Raw genomic sequence first — 23,345 nt, 5'->3', positions numbered from 1 at the left:
ATGCTGAACCACGTATATTCTTTTCTCTCTCATTCCTCTCCCTAATCTTTACGGTATCAGAGCCAGGTTCCTAAGGAAAGGGAGTATTCAATGTCGTCCACTGCTTAACAACATCTGCTGTTTTCGAAAGGCTCCGTTGATCGGAGGTGTTTCCGGTAAAACGACATTTATTTCATTGTGTGAGGCTCAGCAGAAATCAGAGTACATCCCGATGATCTATTTGGGGGAAAGCCCCAATTTCTGGCGAAGGAGAATCATGAACGCTGCCGGAGTACTCTGTTCTACTGTAAACAGAGACTGTGATTTCCAGCAATATTCAGACAGAAGTGCACCCTTCCTGGAGGCTCCGTTTGGGCTGATTTTTGGGGCGTCCCTTCCCCTTCATCTTGTCGACCTTCAGTCCAAATTTCAGGGCAAACTAAGGTCTGAGTGATTTTTTATGAATTTTTTAGTGACAGCATACTCTGTTCTACTATAAACAGAGACTGCGGTTTCCAGCAATATTCAGACGGGTGCATTCTTCCTGGAGGCTCTGTTGGGAATGATTTTTGGGGCGTCCCTTTCCCTTCATCTTGTCGACCTTCAGTCCAAATTTTAGGCAAACAGAGGTCTGGGTGATTTTCTACGAATTTTTTAGTGTCGCTATATCCTGCGAGACGCGCGACTGCAAATTCAGGAGGAAGCTGAGTTCTGTCCTTTCCATCTAATTCCAGGTTCGTGCTATATTGAAGATTCCTCTCATCAGGTTATCATGGCAGATAGCTCTCAGTCACAAGGGGCAGGGGATTGGCCTCAACAATAGTTGCAGGACAGAGTCAATCCTGCACTCAAAATCACCACTGAATCCTTAAATGGGTTTAATTATATTACATGGGCAAAATCTGCTAAACCTTTCCTAAGAAGAAAGTCTAAACTCGGTCACGTGACCGACAACAAACCAAAGCCTGCTGAGAATGATCTGAAATTTGCTGAATGGGAATCAAACGACCACACTGTCATGTCGTGGCTCTTGAATTCCATGGAGAAAAAAATTGCTCGTAGATTTTTTTTTCTTGAAACTGCCAAAGATGTGTGGGAGGCAGCTCGTGATCTCTACAGCCAGCAATACAATGTTGCTCGACCTTTTCAATTAGCGCAAGAAATCAGCAAGCTTAAACAAGGGGATATGACCTTCACAGAATATCTTGGACAACTTCGCGCCTTATGGGATGAATGGAAATCCTATACCCCTGTAGCGACTGACATTGTTACTCTCCAGAAAAATCGAGAGGAATAAAAAATTGTTCAGATGTTGGCTGGACTGAAACCCGAATATGAATCGCTGTGCAGTCAAGTTCTCATGTCACCGGAAGTTCCCAAACTCAGCACCGCCTGCTCCATCATTATGCGTGAGGAAACCCGGCGTCAAATCATGAATCCTTTCAACCGACTTGAGGAGGACTCCCAAGCAGCAATGGTCTCCAAACAAAAGAACGTGAGTATGCCTTATGGTTCTGGTTTTTTAAATTCCAAAGGAAAAAAGAAACTGTCTTGTACCTATTGCAAGAAAGAAAATCACACCAGAGAGAAATGTTGGAAGATAAACAAAAAATCGAATGATGAAGGACGACACAAGGCTGCTCATTCTTTTCACGATGATCAGAAAGATACTCCGGTGACCATGGAAAAGCTGACCCAACTTTTACAGAATTTTGTCAAACAAAATTCAGCCACCCTGGCCACTAACGAAAGCGGCGACGATGCAGGGACATGCAGTTTTTTGTCTTGTTTAGATGAAATTACTTGGATAATCGATTCTGGTGCCTCAGACAATATGGCTGGTTCCAAAAAACTTTTAGTTGACATTGAAGGTGTTTCTTATATAAAACCTGTTACTATAGCTAATGGGGGCAAAGTTAACGTCACAGGAAAGGGAGTTACACATTTTTTTGAGAGGAAGGGTCCTATTGATGTTTTATATATGCCTGATTTGGCTTCCAATCTCATGTCTGTCAGTAAGATAACCAAGACTTACAACTGTAATGTGATTTTCTCCCCCTCAAAGGTTGTGTTTCAGGATCGGACCACCGGGAAGACAATTGGTGAAGGGGACGAATTTTGTGGTCTCTATTACTTTAATTGCAGAAATAAGGCACTTGCTGCCACTACAAACAAGGCTGAAGGAGAAAAATGACATTTGAGGTTGGGGGATCCATCAACTTATGTTTTAAATTCCTTGAAGCCTGGAATACTCTTTGATTGCAACACTTGTGAGGTGTGCCGGTATGCCAAGTTAACCAGACCACCATTTTCTTCCTCTAAAAGTACTACTGTCAGTTTTTGAGATTATTCACTCAGAGGTTTGGGGACCAGCCCCTATTGGTTCATATAATGGTTTTAAGTACTACTTATCTTTTATTGATGATTATTTTCGTGTGGGTTGGATATATTTCTTAAAAACCAAGGACGATGTGTTTTCTAAATTTCAAAAATTTTACAACATGGTAGTCACTCAGTTTGGGACAAAAATTAAAACCTTACAGATGGACAATGAGACTGAATATATAAATAAGAATTTTGAGTCCTTTGCCAACAAGGTTGGTATACACCACCAAACTACATGTAGAGAAATATCTCAACAGAACGGAGTTTCTGAAAGAAGAAATAGGCATTTACTTGAAGTGACCCGTGCGTTGCTTTTCTAAAACAATGTTCCAGAATGTTTTTGGAGTGAAGCAATTTCAGCAGCCAATTATATTATAAACAGGCAACCAAGACGCTATCTTGAAAATCGATCCCCCATTGAAGTTCTTAAAGGAACGAAACACACTATTGAACATCTTAGAAAGTTTAGATGCATTGTTTATGTTTGGAAATCTCCCAAACATTGAAACAAGTTACAGCCTTGTGCCATAAAATGTGTGTTTCTTGGATATTCCCCTACCAAGAAAGGGTATAGATGCTTTGATGTGGCTTCAAGGAAAATGCATATCTCTTGCATTGTTAGATTTGATGAGTCGCAAGCATATTTTCAAAATCGTCCTCAGGGGGAGACACAAGTTTATCCTAAAAAGGAGAAAATAAACTCAAAATTTCAGTCTCTCCTTCTTCCTAATGTTTTTCCTATGGCTGACGTTGAGAATGGTAAAGTTTCTATTCAAGTCCAAAATAATAAAGATACCACTCCTATCATTGAAAGAGTTGATAGTGACTCACGACAAATCGCTGCAACTGAAACATAGCCAAAAAACACCCTACGGCGATCAGAAAGGATTCAACGACATCATTCCTGGCAAAGTTACTGCAATTGAGACACAACAAGAGAACATTCTTCGGTGCTCGGAAAGACTTCGCCAACAGCCCGAACGATACAAAGATTTTGCTATGAGCAGTATGGCTAAATATCCGATAGAAGCCTGCATTGATTATGGTGCTTTCTCTCAAACTCAGACAGCCTTTTTTATGCAGTTAAACAAAGCCTCTAAACTAGGGACATTTGAAGAGGTTGTTCAAGATCCTTGTTTGAAAAACGCCATAAGGGACGAACTAGATGCTCTAACAAAAAATGACACATGGGAACTCGTCTCTCTTCCTCATGGTAAAAAAACCTATTAGTTGCAAATGGGTTTTTAAACTGAAATTTCATAGTAATGGAACTCTTGACAGACATAAAGCTTGTCTTGTTGCTCGTGGCTTCTCTCAAACAGAAAGGATTGACTATGCAGAAATGTTTGCTCCAGTGGCAAAGATGACAACTCTTCGTACCCTAATATCTATTGCCTGCAATTATGAGTGGGATTTATTTCAGCTTGACGTAAAGAACGTTTTTCTTCAGGGTGATTTACAGGAAGAAGTCTACATGAAAATTCCTCAAGGCCTCAATTATGAAAACCAGAAAAATCTTGTTTGTAAATTGAAAAAGTCTATCTATGGACTCAAACAATCCCCACGAGCTTGGTATTCAAAGCTCAGTTCTGCCTTGATCGATTTTGGATACAAACGTAGTGTTTCAGACAACTCTTTGTTCATTTATCATTACCAAAATAAAACTGTTGTGGTTTTTGTTTATGTAGATGATATTGTCATCACAGACGATTCCAAGAATATAGTTGAGAAGACCAAACGATATCTCCATCAAAAGTTCGAGATAAAAGATCTAGGAAGATTGAAATACTTCCTAGGAATAGAGGTAAGTCACTCCAAGAAAGGTTTATATTTATCCCAATGAAAATATGCTCTTGATCTATTGAAGGAAACAGGGGAAATTGGAGTGAAGCCAGCAGTCACACCGATAGAGGTAAATCACAAACTTGACAAGATAGATCGTGAAGAACTAGTATAAGATGCAAAATAGTATCAACGTATTGTTGGAAAATTGATATATTTGACTGTTACAAGGCCTGACATTACCTATGCAGTTAGTGAAGTAAGCAAATATATGCATGCTCCCCAACGAGCTCATTTCTCTACTATTGATAGAATTTTAAGGTACTTAAAAGAAGCTCTAGGATGTGGTATTTGGATGATGACTGGGCTGGAAGTGTATCAGACAGAAAGTCAACTACAGGGTTTTGTATTATGGTTGGGGGCAATTTGGTCTCATGGAAGAGTAAAAAACAGAAAGCGATTTCAAGATCCAGCGTCTAGGCTGAATATAGAGCAATTACAAACACTACATGCGAACTCATTTGGCTCAAAGCAATGCTAAAGGAAATTGGCTTTGCACAACCTCGTCCTATGAAGTTGTATTGTGATAATCAAGCTGCAATACATATAGCCGCAAACTCAGTCTTTCATGAAAGGACAAAGCATATTGAAATTGATTGTCACTTTATACGCGACAAGGTTCAAAACAAAGAAATCATCACTCATTTTGTTAGAAGTGAGGAGCAATATGCTGATATCTTCACTAAAGTAGTCACAAGAGAAAAACTTAGAAGCACTATGATCAAGTTGGGAGTCATTAACATACACTCCCAACTTGAGGGGGAGTGTTGAAACAGTTCTACAGGAGGCTCGTTATGGCAATACTATTCATGGTGTTTCGATGATTAGTTGGATAGTATTACCTATATTAAAAGTTGCCCACCATGGAATGCCGTTAATTTTTCCTTCCATGATTTCTTGCTTTGTAACTGTTGTATTCACTCACGTTAAATAGTGGTTGTAGAGTGAAATAACTGTATACAGAAAATATACAATACGAGCTCTCCCTTGCTTCTCGTGGACGTAGGCATACATGTCGAACCACGTATATTCTTTGCTCCCTCATTCCTCTCCCTAACCTTTAAGTACATTGACACAAAAATAGATATAGAAGTTTAGACTATAACTACTAGAAATATAAAAATAACTATGACAACTCACTAGACAACTAGTCTTTTTTCCTACACACTACTCTTCTCATTGAAACCATGTAATACTTGAGAAGAGGTATCACTGTGGATATTTCATCCATCTTGATAATCAATACAGTAATTCATGAGAATAAATATTATTTAGTTGCAAAGAATTGTGAAATAAAAAACAATTGCAAGCATGAATTCATAACCATTTACAATATATTGCAAATTATAAATAATTAAAAACATAAAAAATACACTATCACAAACAATTAGAATATATCACAAATTACAAACAGTTACATACATCAAAAGTAACACATAATTACAAACCTCCATAACAACTCAGTTACAAACATTACCTGTCATTTAGCCAATCTTCATGTGCAACCAAGTAAGCTGCAACTCAGATGGCATCATAAGAAAAACATTTGCTTTACCAAAACTGAACAGTAAATCGACTGTTCTTAAAAACAAATGATTATCTATTTCTCCTTTTACATGCATATCTCTTAAAATTGCTCAACTCTTCTGCAAAACAGTTGTAGGTTGAGTTTCCACAAGTTGTCGTATGTACTCACCAATGGTTTCGAAAGTATCATCATTCATGGTTGTGAAGGTTCTCACTTTTTTGTTTTCCCTCGTGCTGTTAGAGGTTTCTCCTTGAGTATGAGCATTGCTATCCATTGGTGAAGTAGGTAATTGAAAATCATTCTCATCTTGTTCATCCACATTTATTTATACATCATTTAGTATCCTACTATGTACACCACTCCTATTGTCACCCAATCTATTGGAAGATCCCAAAATTTCCATTACATGCTCATAATACTTTCATATTGTTGACAATTTATATTTTTTTCTATTTGGGTACTTTTTATATACTCTTTCCACACATTATCATCTGCTTGTATAATTTTTTATCTGAGTCTCACCCAAATTTTGATGTAGTAAGCATCCCTTTCATCACTTATAAGTTAAGTTTTGCTCTTTTCAACTTGTTTCGAATTTTCTCTAACGTAAACATTGGTCCATATGCTTCTGTTAGAATATGTTGTTGTGGGAACCGGGTCCATATCTGGACCCGGTTCTATGGGATGCGGGTACCGAGGTGGGCTCGGTACCCTAGGTGGCTTCTCCTCTCTCCCTCTATATATTGTCACTTATGTGTAAGTGTTGAATTAAGTGGAATAACATTTTCTCTCTCCTAGGGTTGCGGTTGTGCACCTAGGTTAGAGCTTCTCTGTGGTTTTTCACCTCTCTTTGAGGTTTTCCACATATATTGTGTGTTCCTTCTCTTTCTCTCCATCTTGGTGTGTGTTTCTACATGGTATCAGAGCCAACGCGTGAGAGATCGTTGGTGTGATAGTCGTGTTTCCGCCGTTTTTTTTGCCACTGCTGTTTCCTCCGGGTTTTTTCTCTACCGCTGCTGCGCCGTCGCTCTCTGCTGCGCCGCCGCCGTCCAGCGCTGCCAGCTGCGCCGCCACCGTCCAGCGTTGCCAGCGGCGCCGCCATCGTCCGGCGCGGTTGTTCTCTGCTGCGTTGCCGCTGTCCATCACTGCTGTTGCCCACTTCAGCGCCGCCGCCGTCCCGCGCCACCGCTGCCCATCGCCGTCGCCGTCCATCGTTCCCAGCGCCGCCCAGGAACGTCGCCGCCTGCCTTCCGTAGCCGCTGCCTCATTCCCGTCGCCTCTGCCTAGTTCTCGCCGCTGTGCCTCTTGTTGCTGTGTGCGTGTTTGTGATGGCAGACGCGATGGGGACTCAAAAAGATGCTGTTCTTGACGCGGGCAGCGCTTCCAAGACTGAGAACGTGCCGATCCAGGTCACCTCCATCCGTCTGACCAAGGACAATTACCTATCTTGGTCTGCCGCTCTCGAGATTGGGATTACTAGCCGTGGGCGTCTCTCTTACATCACTGGCGACAAACCTGCGCCCATCAAATCTGATCCTCATTGGGCAACGTGGGCGTTGGAGGACAGCCAAGTGAAGGTATGGATTATCAGCTCCGTGTCCTCCGATATCCAGCCCCTCATTCTGCGGAAGCCGACCACTTTTGATATGTGGACTGTGCTTGCGAAGATGTATGGTCGCAAGAGGAGATATCTGCACACCTATCAGATTAAACGCAGTATTTACTCCCTGACACAGGGTGATTTGTCTGTTGCTGCCTTCTATGCTGCCCTGAAGACCAAATGGGAGGAGCTAGATTATCATGTGACTGATGAGTGGAAGTACGGTTCAGATCATTCCCTCTACTGGGAAAAGGAATGGATGGACCGTACGTTTTTGTTTCTGGGAGGCCTGCAGGATGAATTTGAGTCTATTCGTAGCCAGATTCTTAATGGTGATGAAATTCCGGGGATAGAGGAAGTATATGCCCGAGTTGAGTCTGAAGAACAACGTCGCCAGGTGATGCATCTTGACACCGGTCATGGCCCTTCTGCCTTTGTCAGCCGTGCCTCTGGGACTGGGCAGCGTCCTGCCTGGCATTGCACTCATTGCAACAAGTTGGGGCATTCGGTGGATTTCTGTTGGGATCTTCATCCCGAGAAGAGACTGGTCAGAGGTCGTCCTCCCTCTGGCAAGCGTAGCCCTTCTGTGTCTGATTCCAGTCAGAGAAATTCTTCTAGTGGTGCAAAGTCCAAGCTGTCCCCTGCTCAACTCAAGGAGCTACAGGCGTACATCAGCCGCCTATCTACTACCCCTGAGGAGTCCCCCACGTCTGAAGGGGCTCAGCTAGCCCAAGCCCTCGTTGCCTCGACTGATCAAGGTAACCCTTCTCTTGGTGATTGGATTGTTGATAGTGGAGCCACTCACCACATGACAGGGGACTCTAAACTCTTTCAAGAATATCAACTTTCCTCTGGCAAGCAACGCGTGTCTATGGCAGATGGGTCTTCTATCTCTGTGGCTGGGAAAGGGAGCTTGTCCCTGTTGAACAAATACCGTCTCCACAATTCCTTGCATGTTCCAAATATTCCTGTGAACTTACTCTCTGTCAACAGTATTACTAAAGAATTAAACTGTAATCTGATTTTCTCTGCTGATCACTGTTCCCTGCAGGACTTGGTGACGGGGAAGAAGATTGGGATTGGTTCGGTTACAGATGGGCTCTACAGATTGCCGGTGCAAGTTGCTTCAGCATCAATTTCTGCCACGAGTGGTCACTTGTCTGGTGTGAATGATAGATCTACTGTTCTGCGATGGCACGAGCGTCTTGGACATCTCCCATTTCAGTTAATAAAGAAGTTGTTTCCTCATTTGTTTGCTTCTGTCTCCATTGACTCCTTCGCTTGTGAAGTGTGTCAATTGGCTAAACATGTCAGGGCTTCGTACCCTATCTCATTGAATAAAACCACTCATCTGTTTGCCTTAGTTCATTCCGATGTTTGGGGTCCTTCTGGAGTACCCACGTGTGGTGGTTGTCACTATTTTTTGACGCTTATTGATGATTACTCTAGATGTACGTTCGTGTACTTATTGCGAGACCGTAGTCAGGTTCCAGCAGTTGTGAAAAACTTTGTTGCCTTTGTTGAGACTCAATTCCATACAACTGTTCAAGCTTTCCGTACGGATAATGCTAGGGAATATGTCTCTCAATCCCTTGATGATTTCTTGAAAGGCAAGGGTATTGTTCATGAAACCTCTTGTAGTTATACCCCTCCTCAAAATGGTATAGCTGAACGTAAAAATCGTCATCTTTTGAATGTTACCCGGGCCATTATGTTCCAACGCCATGTTCCGAAGCGGTATTGGGGTGATGCACTTCTCACTAGTGCACACCTCATTAACCGTATGCCTACTAGGGTGTTGGATGGTCAGTCTCCTTATTCTACCCTGTGGCCCACTCAGAATCCGTGGCCTCTTACTCCTCGTGTCTTTGGGTGCAGTTGTTTTGTGCATAATCATAGCCCTACTCTCAAAAAACTTGATCTCCGGTCTATTAAAAGGGTTTTCTTGGGTTACTCTTCCACTCAGAAGGGGTACAAATGTGTGGATCCCACTACTTCCAAAGTGTATGTTTCGAGGGATGTCACATTTCATGAACATGAGTCGTATTTTCCGGTGAATCCTCTTCAGGGGGAGTGTATTGGGAACAAAGGGGAAGAGTATTCCTCTAATCAGCTGATTCAGTTTATGGAGTTTTTGGACTACAAGGTTAGTCCCAGTGTGATGGACACGGTCACGGTCAGTAATGAGAAGGGCAGTTATATGGAAGGTGTCACGATGGATGCTCAGCCCACTGTTGCCAGGGATCACTTGTTTGGCCAGGTTTATGTCAGAAAGGAGAAAGCTACAGTGGAAGATGTTGGTGATGAGGATAGAACCAATCCCAATCCTGTGATCTCCCTGGATGACCCAAGTCCATCGAATGGAGAGCTCCCCATTGCTTTGCGCAAAGGCACCAGGTCATGTACTTCTCACCCTATTCAGAGATTTGTTTCTTATGCTAAGCTCAGTACAAATTACAAATGTTTTATCACAACCTTATCCAAAGTTGTTATTCCCAGGTCGGTGGATGATGCTAAGGATGATCCCAAGTGGTTACATGCTATGACGGAGGAGATGGGTGCGTTAGCTAAGAACAAAACATGGGAAGTGGTTGATATCCCTAAAGGGACACACTTAGTTGGCTCTAAGTGGGTGCACAACGTGAAGTATAAACCTGATGGCACTGTAGATCGATATAAAGCTCGTCTGGTTGCAAAGGGGTTCAGCGAGAAGTATGGGATTGACTATCTTGAGACCTTTGCCCCTGTTGCAAAGTTGAAGACCGTGTGGGTTATTCTTGCTCTTGCTGTGCACAGGAAGTGGCGCATGGACCAGCTTGATGTTAAAAATGCATTCTTGAACGACCATCTGGAGGAAGAAGTCTATATGAGCATGCCTCTCGGGTATGTTCAAGAGGGAAAATGTTGTCACCTCAAGAAAGCTTTGTATGGCTTGAAGCAGTCGCCTAGAGCTTGGTTTGAGAGACTAAGGATCGTTATGAAGTCTACTGGGTACAAGCAAGGAAATGGAGATCATACCCTATTCATAAAGCAGAGAGATGGTCTGGTGAGTCTTCCCCTTGTCTACGTTGATGATATGATTGTCACTGGCAGTGATGAGGAAGAAAACAGGAAGATGAAGGAGAGATTAGCTAAAGAATTCGACCTCAAGGATCTGGGTAAACTGAGATACTTTCTGGGGATAGAGATTGCTCGATCAGAGACAGAGCTGGTTATGAATCAAAGGAAGTACACTCTTGACTTACTAAAGGAGACAGGTAAACTTGGTTGTAGGCCCTATCTTACTCCTATGGAATCGGGGACTAAGATAAGTATCAAGACAGGCACTATTCTGGATGAGGAAGGAAAAGGGCGATATCAGAGGCTAGTAGGTAAGCTTATCTATCTTACTCTAACTCGCCCTGATATCACGTATGCGGTAAATGTGCTAAGTCAATTTATGCATGTTCCCACGGATTGTCACTGGAAGAGTGCAGAAAGAGTGTTGGGATATCTAAAGAATGACCCAGGAAAAGGACTGCTGTATACTCGACAAGACAAACTTACTATTGAGGGCTACTCAGATGCAGATTGGGCAGGTTGCACTGACACAAGGAGGTCCACTACAGGGTATTGTATCTTTCTTGGAGGTAACCTAGTTGTTTGGAGAAGCAAGAGGCAAGAAGTGTGTTCGAGGTCTAGTGCTGAGGCTGAGTACAGGGCTGTTGCAATGGGAGTTACAGAGATGCTGTGGCTGAAGATCCTTTTGACTGATATTGGTGTGGAACTGGAAGATAAAATGAAGATGTACTGTGACAACAAGTCTGCGATTAATCTTGCCAATAATCCAGTTCTACATGACAGGACCAAACATGTGGAGATTGACCGTCACTTTATCCGGGAACGCATTGACTCAAAGGAGCTGATTCTGCCATATATGAAGTCTGAAGATCAAGTTGCAGACGTCCTAACTAAAGGGCTTTGTACTTCTTCATTCGAAAAGAATGTTAGCAAGCTTGGCATGTTTGACATGTATGCCAAGCTTGAGGGGGAGTGTTAGAATATGTTGTTGTGGGAACCGGGTCCATATCTGGACCCGGTTCTATGGGGTGCGGGTACCGAGGTGGGCTCGGTACCCTAGGCGGCTTCTCCTCTCTCCCTCTATATATTGTCACTTATGTGTAAGTGTTGAATTAAGTGGAATAACATTTTCTCTCTCCTAGGGTTGCGGTTGTGCACCTAGGTTAGAGCTTCTCCGTGGTTTTTCACCTCTCTTTGAGGTTTTCCACGTATATTGTGTGTTCCTTCTCTTTCTCTCCATTTTGGTGTGTGTTTCTACAGCTTCCATCATTTTTTGCTCAACCACTTTCATAGTTGTTTCTTTTAGCCCACTTGATGTCTACATTTTTAGGAAACTTAACATGCTCTAACATCATGTTAAATAAAAACTGCACTTGATCTTCATTTCACTGTAGTTTGTCATGGTGGCTACTCATCTAAGTTTAACAAATAGAAGTACAAGAAGATCAAACAATTTAGTTAAATGAAATAAGTTTAAACAATTAACTTGTTGTGTGAATAAACAAATATACGACAATAATACAAAAAGCCAAAGCTAAACATAACTCTTCATGTATTGTAATAGATGATAAAGAACAAGGAGGAAGTCTGAATGATGAAATATTTGCAGAAATGGGAAATAGTACGAAAAAGCAAAATTATGTACAACATTTACTCAAAACGTGTGATGTTCTCCTTTGCAAGTCACTTTGGCTAGCAAACAACTAAAATGTACATGTCCACAACAAGTGCTAAGATATTGTTCCATGCACCAGCTTAGGCCAAAACATAGTGTACAATGTATTTCTATGAAGTAAATAAGGGCCCGTTTGATGCCCTAAGGAGGCCTGAAATGGATATCAATTATTATTTTAGTGCCTTTTAAGTTAAAGTTCAATGCCCTAAGACTAGCCATGTTGATGGAACCATGGCCACAAATGTCCTATTATTGGTTGGACCAATTAAACATACTATTATTGTAATTTACTCTTGATTTCTAGCATCTATTTCTGCCATAACTTTTATATTTTTTTTACTGCATTTAAAATTAAAGAATAACCCCCTCTCTCTCATCATAAAAGTCACTATGAATCAATCTGGATCAGCCCATTTGAATCAATCCAGCTTTCCAGGTTTGAACCGTTAACATTTGTTAATTCGATAGAGACACATGGCACATTTTCACAAGTTAAGTAAATTTGACCTGATCTTCAGGGTATTCTAATGTCAATTCCATTCAGCCAATTCTTTTTGCTGGTCGACCAATTTTAATAACATTGCATTAATATTCAAATCTTAGACTTTTGAGGAGATATGTAAATTGCGCGAGGAGTGAAGCAGAGAAATAATTAAAAGAGAGATAAAATGAGAGAATAAGTAAACGCCAGCAGCGTACATACACTTAGACGATAGAAATGAGATGCTCAAATATTGACATGTGAAACACCAGGTTGCACCTGCACTAGTGAACAAGAAGAAAACAAGAGACACAACAGAAGTGGAGAAAAGAAGATGACGAGCAGAAAGTGACAATCCCCTGTTCTCAAGTTCAATGTAATGTAAGGTCCAAGTTGATGAAGCTACATGTAAACCATAATAAAGCGATGTGAAATTTGAGTTGGTGCTGCTGTTGTCTCAAGCACATGGATCTGATATCTTTTAATAAAAAAAGATACATATTCATTGACTAAAATGGTGTCATGAAACCATATGTCATTTTGGGCCATCCTAGAACATACATTATGCAGCTGATAAAATGGCTAGTGCTATCTGGCTACCACCCTAATATATCACGATAAACAAATTTTCGAGTTTAACTTCGCTTTGATGGCCGGCTGAAATGAGAATTATCATGCTAGGAGGAAAAAAGCCTATATGTTAAAAGGGTAACCAATGGTTAATAAGTTAATCCAAGCAACCAAGACCAAGAAGTTTCTATTCTCGCTCTCCCCTGCGCCTGTGTGTGTGTGTGTGTGTGCATTTGTAGGGCATGTTATAATTGAAAATGATTGATTGTATGCTGATATTCTTCTCTAGTAAAAGTGAAACTTACATAAAATAAAGCATTAAAGAAAATTTAATGAGTAACTGACTGACTAACTAGTCAAACAAGTACCTTCATCAAGAAGTATATTATTAGAACTAGCAGAATGTGGAAAAACTAACATCATCACAAGTTAGAAGTAACTTTGAGGAAATATCTATATACTGGAGTAATTTAGAACACATACGTTGACCTGCAATTGCCTCCTGTATGACCGTAGTGTGCTGCTTAACAGTATCGACTTTAGCTTTATTGTCAGGAGCAAAAGACAATTTCTCACTTGAGTCTTTACAACTTCTGAAAACCTGTTGTTTTGTCTATCTCAAAATCCTACAAAAAAAAAAAAAGAAAGGTTGGTGTTATGAAGTTTAAACATTAAGAACCTAACAGATAAGCAGGTGCTTAAATGATTTCCCATTATTAGGAAATAAAACTGGACCTGCAAAGTAAATAAACACAGAAAGGACCCTCAAAAGCATAGGAGTGTGGTTGGCAATGGAATGATGGACAAACAAAAAGATGACCAGAAACTATCCTTCACCAACTCGGAGGGTCTTCTAACAATTTCATCTAAACCAGTATTCATGTCAAAATGGCCTGAAATCTGAAATGTGTGGACCTAGAAGGAGAGCATGTTCCCATCTTGTCACTGAGAAAAAGGAAAATACAGGATTCCCTTGATGGTCAGCTTCTTTTCATATGCAGCTACCTTGACTCAACTTTGAGTTTGTTATATATTGACAAGAAAATGTTACATATGTTTGGGTTAAATTCACTTTCTATATGTTGGGAAAGAGATAAAAACAGATCAAAAAGATCTGCCCCTTCCTAAGATATTTAATGGTGATCAAAATTGTAACCTCCTTCCTAAGATAATGGATGTTGTAATAGCTATCTATTAAATAAAGAAAGCCCTCCCTCTTACTGTGTGTGAGAGATTGAGAGAGAAACTTTCACCATGGACATAAGCCAAGAGCAGTTCTGAACCACGTTAAAATTTGTTGCTCCCTCTTCTGCTTTATTTTTTTTACATGGTATAAGAGCTACAAAGGCAATTGTGAAGAACAGAGGGATCTCCCACCTACCCTGTGGTTGCCACCGATGGTCTCCAACGTCAACTATTCTCCAGTTTCTGTTTGATTACTTATATCATCTGGTGATTCATTCTATCTCTCCTTGGAGTATCTCATGTCAGTTTGTTCAAGATTTAAAATTGTTTTGCCTCCATATATTCCTCTACTATCTTCTGTTCGTACGACTGCTTTTGGCGAAAGAGATCCACCAGCTTCCAGCAGACTGTGAACTGCTTGTGAGCAGCATTCATTCCAGGAGTTCAAGATTTAAAATCATTTTGCCTCCATATATTTCTCTGCTATCTTCTATTCGGGTGACTATTTCTGGCAAAGAGTTCCACAAGTTTCGAGCAGACTGTGAACTGCTGGTGAGCAGCATTCATTCCAGGAACCTCTCTTTACTCTGAGGGATTCCCCTATGCAAATCAACCAATTCTATTGTTGGTGTTATGATCACCTAATTTCTGTCTTACGAATGCCTAATTTTCTGCATGAGATTGGAATCAATTTCTGCTAATCGTCGAGTGATCGAGCTGTTTCCAAGAGTGACAGAATAGAGCACACTTCTGCTTGGAACCGCCAGTGATTTTGGCCGGCGTTGTCAACCTTGATGGTGATAGATGTCAAGCAAGTGCTCGTTGGATTCCTTTGCCGCTGAGGAAGATCCCCACCAATTTTTAGAATTTTTGGAACATGCGTTGAAGAGCTACAAATTTTAGAAGATCGAGCTGTTTCCAAGAGTGACAGAAGAGAGCACACTCCTGCCTGGAAGTGGCCACGATTTTGGCCGACGTTGTCACCTCTGGCTGTGATAGATGTTGAACAAGGGCTCATTGGATTTGTCTGCATCTGAGGAACATTCCCACCAATTTCCATAATTTTTGGAGTAGACATTGAAGAGCTATGAATTTTAGAAGTACCACCTATCGCTGTGAAGATTCTTGCAATTGCAGAAGCCGAATCCCCTGTTGCTCCCAGCAAGGTGCGATCGATTTTTTTCTTTAGAGGAATGATAGCTCGACAACTAACGTTCAGCTATTTCATTCCCCAGCCTTTGATCGATGGCAACACCAAACTGGTCATCTTCAACAACATTTAGTCCTAGCCTTGCTGCACCGTCAACCACTTAGGGAATGTTTTTTCCAAATTGGCATCTATCAAGTTAGATCAAACAATATCTGGTGTTCTCAAATTACCAGCGTTATGAAGAGTCAAGGGCTACTAACGTATGTCAACGGTACCCTTACTGCACCTCCTGAGTTTCTTGACGCAGATCAAACCATAGTAAATCCTGATTTTGAAGCATGGAAATGGGCAGATCAGTTAGCTTTAAGCTGGGTTAAGGTTATGGGATCTGAACATATTCTGCCACAACTAATTTTATATTCCACTGCATGTGAGGCTTGGTGTGCTCTAGAACAACAACATGCTTCTCAATTTAACTTGCGAATGATTCAGTTAAAAAGGGATTTAGAGAATGTAAAGAAAGGAAATATGATGATGGTTGATTACTTAAATCATGTCAAATTTTTATATGACTCTTTACCTGCTGTTAATCATAAGGTCTCTGATACTGGTTTGGTTTTATACACCCTAAACAGACTCTCCACTGAATATGAGGTCTTCATCACTACCGTAACTACATTCAAGACTCAACCAAGTTTCCCTGAAATTTTTGATATGCTCATTTCTCAATAAAATCGTCGACAAATTCTTTCACCTCCACTTGATATTTCTCAAGAAACAAAACAATAGCTATGGTTGCCCATCAAACTGGTAACCATGGGAACTCTTATGCAAGAAGGAGAGGAGACCAGAACGGTGGTGATCGCAGCAACTATAACTCATACAACGGTAGTGGTCGCAGCAACTTTGGTTTGTACAATGGAGGACGTGGGAACAATAGAGGTCATGGGTATAATGGAGGCCGCGGTAATATTTCTAACTATAAAATGTCTTTCACTGTTACTTGTCAATACTATGGTTGCTGGGGTCACAACGCTCGTCATTGTTATGATATTCTAAAAGCTTTTATGGTCATGGCTCTCTGCCTCATCATCAACCTCCTTACCCAATGTGATAGATAACAATCTAGAATGGTATTCGGATACGAGTGTGTCCCATCATATAACAAACTATGATCAATCTATGGAAGGTAAATCCCCCTTATCATGGTTGCAATTCTGTTACTGTTGGCAATTGAGAAAAACTATCCATTAGAAGCATCGGTAACATATTCTTACCATCCAAGCATGAAAGTTCTGAGTTAAAGAATGTCCTTCATGTTCCTATGATTCATAAGAATCTACTTTTTGTTGATAAGTACACTAGAGATAATAATTGCAAAATAGAATTTACGCCTCATGATTTTCCTGTCAAGAAAATGTAGACGGGAAAAATAATGCACCAAGGACGGCTTAAGGATGGGCTTTATGCATGGACTACCACTGTTGAAAGAAAACTGCCTACTGGAAATAAATTGTAGACATGCAACGCTTACATTTCTGTTTCAATAATGTTGCTCAAGTTCTTAAAGATACCTTTAAGCTTTGGGATGAACGTTTGGGACATGTAAATTACTCTTTATTGAATCGCATGACCTCATTTACGTATATTGCTACTGACTCAATGTCTAAAGAGCATTTTTGTTTTGTTTATGCTTTAGGTAAGATGCATCCAAAGAAGACTCTTACGTCTTTATACACTGCAAAATGGTGTAGCAGAACGAAAACATCGCCACACTATTGAAATTGGACTTACTATGCTTATTAATGCTTGCATGTCAGCTTATTTTTGACTGATGCTTTTAGAATGATAGTCTATATTATTAACAAGTTGCCGATTAGTGCACAAAAATCAAGTCCATACAAGAAACTTCTTGGTACTAAGCCTCAACTGGAGAATCTTAAAGTTTTTGGATGTAGTGCTTATCATTAGCAAGTTATCAAAATAAATCAAAACTTGCCCAAAGTCTCATGCGTGTGTCTTTCTTGGATCCCAAAATGCTTTAAGGGCCACATATGTTACAATCCCTTGAACAAGCGGGTCACTATTTCTAGACATATTATATTTGATGAAAACACCTTTTTATATTCTAAAACACGACCACCCACTACTGCACAAGAGATCATTGGCTGGTTACCTAAAGATTATATTTTTCCAAATGTTAGGCATTTTTTGTAATTAAATTTCAAAATATGAAATTGTGAAAGATTAAATGGGCATTCTTGTTACTTTTGGCCATTGGAGTTTACAAATATCACGTGTCTGCTCTTTAAAAGAAAATAGTGGCCTCTTTGTTCCACCTCATATGGTCCCTTTTACACCTAATATCTTATTATGAAAGTGTAAGTAAGTTGCCCAGAAATTAAAAAAAATAAAAATAATAATCAATGAATTTTTTTTCCACATTTGACTTTCATTCTTTTGAAAATGTTGACTATATATTTTTTCCATTTCACTGCCAACTTGGTTGAGTTGCTGAATCGCCTAATCTATGGAAATGACCACCCTACCGATTTGATTCAAGTTCCATTTTGTATAAACACTGAAGTGGGAAAAAAAAATTAAAATCTAACATTTACAAAACTATCCTGTTATCTAGATTTTTCTCCAAACAGAACCATGTGTTTCGAAGTTCCACTGTATTCTTATCTTTGATGATCTTTCCTAATTTTCATGCTTATATTATATTTTATATCTTAATTTCCTAAGTTCCGCGCATGCATCAATGTTAATAATGCGTCATATTTAAATACCCACTACTAGATTTCTCCCCAAAAAAGAAAAAGGACCCTGATTTATTGCAAGATTTGTTTCCCACAAGGAGCTGTGCTAGTGGCAACGAGATCTGAACAATTTCAATAAACTTCATTAATGCTCAAAGATTCTTTTCCATCCTTCTTAACTGCATCTCCTTTAACCATCTTCCTGAACAGGCTTGACAGTTGAATCTACCTTATCAGAACTAGAAACACCTCAACTTTCTTTCTTTCTTTTCAATTTTTTTCCTTAAAATAATTTAGACCCACTGCTTAATTCCTTTTTTTGCTCCACCTCGACATCCTTCCTCTCCCTATAAATTTCCTATTAAGAACCCATTCTTCACTAAGCCATTTCCTCAACTCAAGAGCGATTCGTCTTTAGAGGAAAATGGCTCAAGCGATTGAGCTTGCTTGCCTTGTTGCTGGTCTCTTTCCTCACTATCCGACCCACAAGTAGTAGTAGTAGCAGTTCTAGTAGTAGTTGTTGTTGAATTAGGAAGTTCTAAAATATTAAAAAACTCATAATCTATCTCATCATTCAACAATCAAGCAACCTTTAGCATGTGGTTGGGTGACAGTACTTTTGACCGCTTTTAGGAGACAAAATGTGTGTTTGGATGTCAGCGAAAACTACGCTTTTACTCACTAAAAGAGAAGATACAGTAGAAAGCCTGGTACTTTAAGGGATCCATGACGACAATGGACATCCAGGCACCATGTTCACAGAGATTGTATGCAATCTCCATGCCGGAGTAACCACATCCCACAACCAAAACCTCTCTTACTACCTATGTAACCCTACCCGACTGATAGTAGAATGTAGCACGACACCCTCAAACCCATCTACCCCGCCAGGTTCCAGCATGAACCCCTCCCTGTTCCTGCTGGTGGTGACAATGAGGAACCTAGCTCACAGCAATATTATCCTCAACCTCCCCGGACGTGGAGTTGCTTACAGTGAGGTGCCAAGTTGCAGATGATATTGATGCATCATATGCAGCAATCAGAAACAGCGCCCGTGCAGACCCACAAAAAGTGTTTATTTGCATGTTGGTACTTCAAGGTGATTTTTCTCATCTACATATTGACACCCTTTACAAATTTAAAATTTCCAACTAGCATCCTTCAGCCAGAATTTTCTGTCAGCTTCACCCCCGGCTGATCAAAACATTTGCAAGCAGGTGGGAGGGAGACATCAAAGCATGACCTTGATAATTACATACATACCACACTTCTAGAATAGCCTTAAACATCATCAAATACCATGATGAAAATGTAATTAGTGTGCTTCTCTCGAAACCTGAAAGTTATTTTCTCCTTTCTCCTCTTCAAAAAAGTTGATGCAGATGATGTGGCCATGAAGCTATATAGAATAGAAGGAGAAGTAAAACTCTACAGTTCTAGTGTCCTATAAGGAGTCAATATTCAATGTATATGAAATGTTGCTGTAGATTAAAACGAGGGCACATTTTCCTCAGGTGTTCTCTTATTCCAGTCATGGCATTCTTGGCTTCTTAATATTGGTAAACAAGTTCTCAAGTAAAGAATGTGGCTATTCTTTAGTGGCCCATTATACTCAAACAAGGCACGTTATACCAACCAATATTTCTCTTCTGGTAGCTATTCTGAACTAATTGCAAGAAAATATACCGACTGAAGTTAATCATCAATGCTGTTTTCCATTACACTATCATAATCCTGCCCTTCCTTTTATGGCTTCCTCCCCGTATGGAACATTGCTACACCTGGCCCTTGTAGTAGCAGTTACTGGTAGTTCCATCCCCACCTCTTTTAAATTTCATCCTTACACATAACTCAAGGTGGATTACTGTTAATTCCTTATTTGGTGACTCTACTGCAGATCTTACTCCTAGTGTGATTCATATATACTGGAAACCTAAACACTAGAGGACATTGCAATGAATTCTGGATATATAATCAGTATTGTTATTGCCTGTGGGAGCCGGCCATACTAAAAATCAGTACAATAACGTAGTGAACTTCATAAATATGTAACAGAACTAACAGTAGAGCAATGTCGATGTCTGAGAGAGATTTAATTGATCAATGGGATCGCTCGTAATAAGCCATAGTGGAAAGAAGTGAAAACCGAGATGGAATGCTGGAGGAGATAAGCTGAGTTATAATAGAATCAAAAGCTTGCTGTTTTTTCCTTTTTTCTCCCCCTTGAAAGCTCACCACCATTAATTCTTTAGGTAAAAGAGGCGTATGATTCATATGCCAACAAGTTCGTATGCCAAATTAGTGAAAGAACAACCAAAACGGTCGATCACGAGACTCGCGTTGAAAAAACATGGCCACTCTACATATTTTTCAATAGGTTGAGTCCTGTTTTTGTGGCAGGTTAACTGTATTGAAACTGGTTCACTACAAATCTCATTTTCACAATTCATCGCTATTTTGAAGCACATCCCATTAGGCTTTAAATGGTTTTGATTAGTAAACCCAAATTAATTAAAGTCATGGGCATACTTATAAAATAACATTTTTATATGGGGAAAGGCACTTAGAAAGCTGGCTTTGGAAATCCACTACCTTTCTTTTTCCGTTCAGCTCGTAATCCATTCTTTAAAATGCCCAGTGGATTATTCGTCCCTACGTTTTAAGTAATTGACTATCACCTCAATACAAAAAGAAACGTAGTGGATTTCCAAGCCAGCTTTTAAGTGTCTTTTCCCACATCAGATCGTGCTTACTGAAAAATGTTATGTTATGTACCAGCTAACTTATTTAATTCAGGTTTAACAACATCCATTTACGGGGATGTGCCTCAAAATAGAAATAAGTTATCCAAGTGAAATTTGTCCTCAACCAGCTTTGTCTAAAGCCAACCAACCCCAAAGAATAGCAAACAGACTTAACCTATTGAAAAATATGTTCAGCGGCTGTGCTTTTTCAAGGCAAGTCTTTGTGGCCCTCTTAGTTGTTTCTTTCACTAATTTGGTATATGAGCTTGTTGGCATATAGATCATACGCTTTCTTTACCTAAAAAGTTAATGGTGGTTAGCATTATTCGACTTGTGAACGATCAGAAAATGAAAAATCCTTGGAGGGGGAGGAAAAGAAGATAATGCAGCAAGCTTTTGATTCTATTATGACTTTTCTTTTCTTCTTCGGCTTCCCGTTTAGGTTTGCACTCCTTCACCTATCTGGTTGATCACATTAAATCCCTTGGACATAGACTGTATTCTACCATTAGTTCTGTTAAATATCCACAATGTTCATTAATTAAGTTATTATACTTGGCTTTTAGTATGGTTGGCCCCTCAGAGAAACAATATAACTAATTATATGTCCCTAATTCATTGCAATCTCCTATTGGTTAGGTTTTATGCTATGTAGGAATCGGGTAGGAGTGAGATCTGTGGTAGAGTTACCATGTTAGGATCTTAACATGGTAAAATGGTGGTGATGGAAATTTCAATAGCTGGTCTATAAGGTGGTGTTTGGATAAAGTAACACTACGAAAGTGTCACATGTATTTATGCCAAAAATTGGACTGATTCATGAAACTATGAGTCTTAGTGGTCCATTAATCTACCTTAATTTTCGGATAGATTCATGATGCACTCCCAACTGATGGTGAGATCAGCGCAAGGTCAAACGAAGCCTGAGACAGCTATGAGGAGTCACCATGCCTTGTTTTGATTTTGGTTTAAACATAAGTAGTTTCAAAAGAATAAAGGGAAGATTGGAGGTATTTTAGGAAATTAAATGTTTTTGACATTTGAAATAAAACCAGTGTCATTTTGAAAATGAAAATAAAGGGCAACCTATAGAATTTCCATGATGCATTAAATTTAGCACTCGATGAGATCTGAAATGAAATTTTGTATTTGGATTACTAGTGTTGGTTCTGTGTTTTGGGTTTTGGATCTGAATGTGATTATTTAGATCTGGATTGTATTTGGGATCCAAAACCGATAGTTTGGATCTGGAAGTGATGGTTTGGACCCATATAGATGCGACAATGATGCTTTGCATCGAAATGGAACTGAAAGTGGTATATTGGATCAAAATGGATCTGAAAATGACATTTTGGATCTGAACGGATCCAAACGTGTTATTTTGAATCTGTATGGATCCAAAAGTGATATCCTGGATGCAAATTGATCCTAAAGTAACGGTCTGGATCTGGATGGACCCGGATGGATCCGATAGTGTTACTTTGGATCTGAGTGAATCCAAAAGTGATAGTTTAGATCAAAATGGATCTACAAGTAATATTTTAGATCTGGATGGGGCCAAAAGTATTAGTTTGGTTCCCGATTGTATCTGAAAGTAATATTTTTGGATCCAAATAGATCGGAAAGTGATAGTTTGGATCCGGATGGATCCAAAAGTGATAGTTTGGATCCAAACTGGTTTCAAAAGTTGGAGTTGGATCTGAACGCGATCTAGAAAATATATTGAGATTTGAAGTTTTTGAAAAAGATATAGAAGTGAAATTTGAGCCTTATTTTACCTGAAGTGAATCTAGAGTTTGGATTTTGATAAAAAATGGATATTGAGGCAGAGATTTGGAATCTAGTTTGAATGTGAAAGCTAAATTTTGGATGTTGGATTCTAATCCTCGGGATGTGGAGGTTGAGTCACGGTTTGAACTAGCCTTTGGACTTCGGTGGATGAAAGAATGACAATATATGGATAAAACTAAAAAAATGATGTTCTTTACGGTGTGGCAAAAAATTATAGTTCGTCTGTGAAAATTTCGGGTGTCCAGATAACGTAGTTTGTTTCTTCTTGTGGTTAACAAATGTGATGTTCGGATTATCGATTTGATAATGCTTTCAAATATATAAAGTAAATACCTTTTCATTTTTCTTTTCTTCATCTAGGATATGAGTTGTGATACAATTAGTAGGTAATATATTTTCACATAGTGCTGAAAAAGTGATTCCACATGTATCCGGAATAGTGTTTGCCAGGAAGATCTTAAGCGGAATATAGAAACATGTTTAAAATTTGAGAATTATCAAAATGTGACGCCTCTTTACATCAGACTTTGTCTTTGTTCGATAGTCAAATATGGCACGCTATGTGTATATGAAGGTGCATAGAATCTAGTTAT

Source organism: Nymphaea colorata, chromosome 3 (assembly GCF_008831285.2).
Source record: "Nymphaea colorata isolate Beijing-Zhang1983 chromosome 3, ASM883128v2, whole genome shotgun sequence".
NCBI lineage: Eukaryota > Viridiplantae > Streptophyta > Magnoliopsida > Nymphaeales > Nymphaeaceae > Nymphaea > Nymphaea colorata.
The sequence above is the reverse complement of the archived record's forward strand: the minus strand, read 5'-3'. Positions refer to the sequence as shown.